Below are 6,000 nucleotides of genomic sequence, written 5' to 3'. Positions count from 1 at the left end.
CATCATCAAAACATAACCTAACCTTGGCTTAAGCTTTAGTTGATCATGTTCCAGTTGTCAGTTGCTAATAAACAACAGGTTTCTTTAAACTAGGCAGCAGGCAGCTGTCAACACTATGAAGGCTAGCACAGTCTAGCAGCTAGTGCAAACTGGCTGCTTTCAAACTGAATTTCTTCCCCCTAGACTTTAATATTTTTTGTTGATCTTTTTTTCTGCATGTCTCTTCTTGTTGCTCTTTCTCCTTTACTCTTTTCTCCACTTTAAACTCACATGGTCAAAACACATTATTAGCTCTTGGTGGGACTATGATTATTTCCATGCATTTGTCCTGTGTGCATTAATTTCTTGAGTGACCATTTCAGCCCTGCTCAATATGCACACTGCAATTCTGCACTACGTGAGTTTGCTGACTGACATGCATTAATGCCGCAGGGCGTTTCATTAGGTCCCGCATATGGAGACACAGCAAAGTGACCCCTCTCCTGCTGTAAGGATGGACGCACTTGTGGCAGATGGATGTCCAACCCAATTTTGGTATTGAGACAAAGATGTCCGCCCCACACACCCCCTGGGAAAATGAGTCCACAGGTTAATGCTGGGTTTATCGATCAGAGCCTTGAATGGGATTACCTGTGAGCATTCCCGATCCTTCACTCAGCTAATTAGCACTATTCATCTACTTGGGGTACAGACAGTCCCATGGTACTCACAGGGTGGAACTAATTAAACGCTGTGGTTCTATATGGCCCCTCGATGCTGCCCTCCTCCTCTTTTACTTAAAGCCTTGGACACTTCATGGGGGTTGGGTGAAGCAGTTCTTTTGGTCTGTAGATGTGTGCTGGGTTTGATTATTGATCTGGACCTGAAGTCATCCCTGCTTGAATGTTTAGATGTCTGTAGGGGGTCAACCTGCAGAAGTAATCAAGAAAATGGGGAGTGACAGGTCACAGACTTCTTTGTAATTGAATTGTTGGGAGGCAAACAAAACGACAAACAACTCAAAGTGATATAGAGAGAGGAAGGGCTGGTCAGAATTAGGTGATATTTCCATATGTTAATGATTTGTCTTCCATTGGCAAGCAATGATTGGTGCTGAAACTGAAAATTGATGGATGATGGAGCATTTTGCTAACATGCACATATTTGTGTCTGGTTGTGTTTGTTTGATCCAAATTTCTGAAAATCCTCCAAGTTCCAAATGATACCTCAATTTTACCCTTCTTCACATATGTTTATAATCCTTGTGATGGCCTGGTTGTTTGCTGTAATGAGCCTCTTCCTCATGACGACCTTGGACACAGCAGCAGCAGCCCCCTATATGAAAATGAAGTCATAGCCATATCTTCTCCCTACAATATAATCTTCTCTCCATGCAATTCCAAGCTCAGTGGGTATTACAGGTATTACACTCAGCAATATGAGTGTTTAAATCAGAACTGATAAGAAAAGTGGAAAATTAGATTTCAAACAGTTATACTCAGCTGCTAAAAATTGCTGCATTACCTTCACGCTGCAGTATCGCTCCAGAAAAAAAATTCGAGTGTCTGGCTGCAATGGAAAAAAAACTCAAAATGATATGCTAGATCCTATTGTAAGATAGTATGTGACTTTCTGAGAGCTCTTTAAATTAGTTTTAGGAAAACGGAGATTCCCTTTTCTTATCTAAACTGATGTATATAACCGAAAGAGAGAATGGACTTGGCAGTGTTTTTTCATGGTTTTGTAAAAGTACTGCCAGGTCCAACAGGCAAACCAGTTCCGATAATTTAAGGTAGCAGTTATTCAGATGACACTGTCTTATTACTAATCCTGAGCATATTGATTACACTGTCTGAGCCTCAATCAGTGTGTCACAGGACTTGACTGGCCTCATCTTTAGAGGCCTGCAAGCAGAGATGAAGGCACAAATAAATAACAGGCACTGATGCCATGAGCCTTGTTAATAAAGCATGTCAGCCACCTGCATGACTTCATTCAGGTCAAACGACATGTCCTATAGTTTATGTTGCTTCTCTGAAATCACTCCAGCTCTAATGGGGGGGGGGTGTCACATGGCAGAGAAAAAATTAATACATAAAAGCTGTTTTTGCTTTTGTTTTGATTGTTTTTTTTAACAAGCTGAAAACACAACTTCTGATTCATAACAAATAACAGATATCAACAACACTAAGAGTCCACAGACACTCAGCTTTGTGAGGCTGTTCTTGAATACAGCAGAGCGTTGAGACAAATGCTAACGCGCCCATGCTAACTTGCTAACAATTAAAATGTTAGCATGCTGATGTTTAGCAGGTATTTTGTTATTCGTGTTCACCTTCTTAATTTAGCATGTTTAGTAGACACTTGTTATAAAATGATCAAACTGCAGCCCCCTTGTTAACCTGCCACTCCTCCTGCACACACATATAACTTAAGTCGTGAAATAAATGGTTAAAATAATTGTACAGTGGTGCTGTAAAGATATTGTACAATAACAAGATCACCGACTTTCTCATTCTGTCACCTGCGTCACTGTTTGTAGGTGGAGTGAGCTATCTTGTCATCACTACAAAATCTTTACTCAACACGGTGATTGGTTGTGTCAACAAACCAGACAGGCAGCCGAGTCCGTCGAAGCGTGAAACAGGTAACCAGAGGATTAAACTAACTATCTTTTTGTAGTTCACTGTTATCCATTCCCAAACATAATCTGAACAACAGCCCCTGTGCGGTCACGCCACATTAAACAGCGCACAATGGCGGCTAGCTGGGTGAATTAATTAGCTAGCTAGCAAGTAAGCTAATATGAATTCCCCCTCATCCAACGTCAAAGTTGAAACGCTTCTCTTTCCGTTTGTAGAAAGGGTTGAAATGTATGTTAGAATGAGATACTCTTACATATATTCAGTGAAAGGCTCTTCTTTCTTTGTAACTTTTATAAAAATTAAAAAAAATCAACTGACCCTGTGTTTACTCTCTTCACTGATAGAGACTGAAGAAAGTAAACTGAATCGACCTAAGCTCAGCTCCGGGAAGGGAAGAGGTACAGGTAAGATGATTAACTGTGGTGGAACCTATAGGCTCGATTTAACAACAAGGGGTTAGATTTAGAACATCTGTACAAAATTTTCATCCATCCAATTGATGTTAAGATATTTCACTCTGGATGTGGTAGACCTACAAACCAATTGGCATTGCCGTGTGTCTAAGACATCCAGGAATTAAAGCTGATTTAGTTGAATATTTGACCACTTTAAGGAACGCAAACACATAATGTGATATATTACTACCTTATAACTTTTATGGCTAATGTGTTGCCAGATGCTTATACACGCACATCGCCCACTTTGAACCAAGGAAGAGATGTCAAAAAGGTCGAGAAATCAAAAATGTCAACCCAAGAATATACAAAATGAACAGAATAACAGTGTATGTGTTAGTAATTTGTGTTGTAACGCTAAGCAAATGTTACATTTCAGCACTTTCAACTAATGCAGTCTCTGCAGAGTGTATATGTAAGCTCACTGTTAAAAACATCATCCATCAAGATGAGTAACAACAGGGCCAACTGCAGCTCTTTACAATGAATTAAAGTTAATTGAATTCTACTATGCCGATGACAAAATGCTCTCAGACGTTGATTTATCTTATGATTAGTCATGCTCGTCAGCTGACCCCTGGCCTCAGGAAGCATATAAAACAGCAGGAAGTTTACACAAGCCCCAATTTATAAGTGATGGGTGACACAGGGCCACTATACCCTCCCTTTTTCTGCCATCCAGCCACTCTAATCTGATAAATGGGCCTTTGTTTCCCAAGAATTTATACGTTATGTGGATGTAGGTCTGCACAATATGTAGACTTCTATGCAGAGTCCATGTTTTTATTGAGAATATTCATAACATAAAGTCATGAGAAAAAAGTATATATGTGAATAAAAAGTGAACATTTTCAGAGTTTTATGCTCTTGGTGTCCAGGAATGGAATTTGCTGGTGAATGTGTCTGAGATTAATGTAGAGGAAAAGCCAAAGTAAAATGCTAGTGGAAAACAAGCCACAATTTTTGGAAGGACAGTATATCTGGCAACATATTGTGTTTCAAGTGAAGCCTCTTTGTGCTTCCAGTGTAAAAACAGCTGCATGAAATCAGCCTTTATCCAGCAATGTTAAATTCAACATCTGGTGAATACAAAACTGTCTTACATCCATCCTTAAAGCTGTAAGACAAGTAGTTGTTGGATTACTTACTGTTGAAGGAGGACCTTTTTTTATGTTTCTGAAAAGGTTTTCGTGGAAGAACAAAGAACAAGAGTGAATACACTTCTTTTCTGAGGCGTGTTTTCACAAAGTGGTGGGCCTGTGTATTGTTTAATAAATAATAATAAAAAAAGAGCTGCTGTGCACCAGGAGTTACAAGGCCAGGACATACTGAAACCATGACCTACTAGCTGAGACATAATTTGAACCTCATCTTGTACTATATGCTTCCCTCCACAGGTGAATGGCTTTGGTGGGTGTCTGGGGGCCAGTTGGTAGAGGTGAATGGCGAGTGAAGGTGAATGGAAGAAAGCAAGCAGCTCCTCTGGGACCGGATAATTTGAGGTGGGTATCTGGGAACTGAAGGTTCATGGCTCATGGTGAGTGGTTGCCGGAATTGCAGATCTGTAGCAAAGTCTTAGGTGTCTCAAAGGGTTTGCAGTCACCTTCTAGTTCTAACACATGGGAACTGACATCATGCATCTGTGTCTAATGCCAGGGTTGGGTAAGGGATACAGCTTGACCCTTGGCCTTTGGTGAAATTCAGCCATTCGTCATGCATTGCTGGATCAGGGGGTCTGAGTCCTGGCACATCTGTTCATAATGCAGGTAGTGTTTGGGGGGGGGGCTTCGGCTTCTGTGAATCCGGACAATCTGCCGATGCATAGAAATTGATGGCAGTTGAGCCATGTGCTTCTAGAGAGACCCTGGCACTCAGCCTAATGAGGGTGTATATCCTTTGCGTTCTAGCCACTCTGAGACACACAGTACTCACCTCTGAACTTAGAAAAATCCAAAAGAATCTTGACGAGATGCGTTTGGAGATAGCTGAAAATGCCAATACATCAGTGGGGTTATTTTAGCCTGTTGATGCTCAGAGAATCCATCCATCCTCACACTTTAAACAATGCCATGACTGTTGCAAAGTGTCCCATTTAGCTGTCCTCTGGTGTTTAAAATGATTGTGAGAAGGAGCCTTTAGGGAACTTCGGGTGTTTACATTGTCTAAGATGGATGACGCTAGCTCTCTTTAGCTTAAACACTCTGTACATGTTACTTTTTGTTTGGATTTCTGTAATACCAGATTTCCACATACTGTACTCTCAGAGCTCTGGTTACAGAGCAGAAAATGTGCCTCAGGCACTCTGATAGATCAGGAAAAGAAATTATATTAATTAATTGAATCTACCTCCGTATCAATCTTGTTTTTTTAAACTATCCATCATGAGTCTGACAGTGTTATAGGAGTACAGTGCTAAATTGCTAAATCGGTGGAGTATTCTGACTTGCAAAACTGGCTGAGGTCTTGGCCCTCTCCTTCTTCTTTGCACACTCATCCTGCTTTTGATTAAAGCCATTCACACCATTTACAGTCACTGTGTTTTGACTTGTCCAAAGAGTTTGCAGCAACAGCACAAAATCTGCATCTTCTCCATTACTTGACTCGGTCAGAGAGGTCAACCTTTGATTGACATCAGCTCTGTGACAGACAGGTGACCTCTGACCTTTAATGAAGGCTCAATCGGACAATCATGAGCATTCGGAATTGACACTGACATGATCTTATTAAAGCTGGGAACACCCACAGAATATATATTGCCATCAAGTGCATTGAGCATTGTCAGCTATTGAGTGACCTTGTTGCTCTGAGCCAATTGGGGGGGGGGGGGGGGCACATGGAGAGACCCCTGTTTACCTGATTGAAATTCCTGTGCAGGAGCTGCATGGAAATCTGAGGTCACAGCGGTGATTCACAGTGACAGT

At 41.0% G+C, this 6,000-nt stretch overlaps 1 protein-coding gene across 2 annotated transcripts in view; it reads left to right on the top strand.

Annotated features, from left to right (window-relative positions):
• The first annotated feature begins 2,514 nt into the window (after positions 1-2,514).
• The window catches only part of sema3c (sema domain, immunoglobulin domain (Ig), short basic domain, secreted, (semaphorin) 3C), a 58,701-nt gene continuing 55,215 nt past the window's right edge, over positions 2,515-6,000 (top strand). Inside the window, exons 1-3 of one of the 2 annotated variants that reach the window (XM_018680913.2) lie at positions 2,517-2,626; positions 2,969-3,028; positions 4,477-4,581. The gene's annotated coding sequence lies outside the window, so the exon portion shown is untranslated. Of the gene's footprint in view, positions 2,627-2,968; positions 3,029-4,476; positions 4,582-6,000 lie in introns of both variants that reach the window. The other variant, XM_018680914.2, reaches the window with a different exon arrangement.

This window comes from Lates calcarifer, linkage group LG18 (genome assembly GCF_001640805.2).
Source record: "Lates calcarifer isolate ASB-BC8 linkage group LG18, TLL_Latcal_v3, whole genome shotgun sequence".
NCBI lineage: Eukaryota > Metazoa > Chordata > Actinopteri > Centropomidae > Lates > Lates calcarifer.
This window is presented reverse-complemented; position numbering and strand designations above follow the sequence as displayed.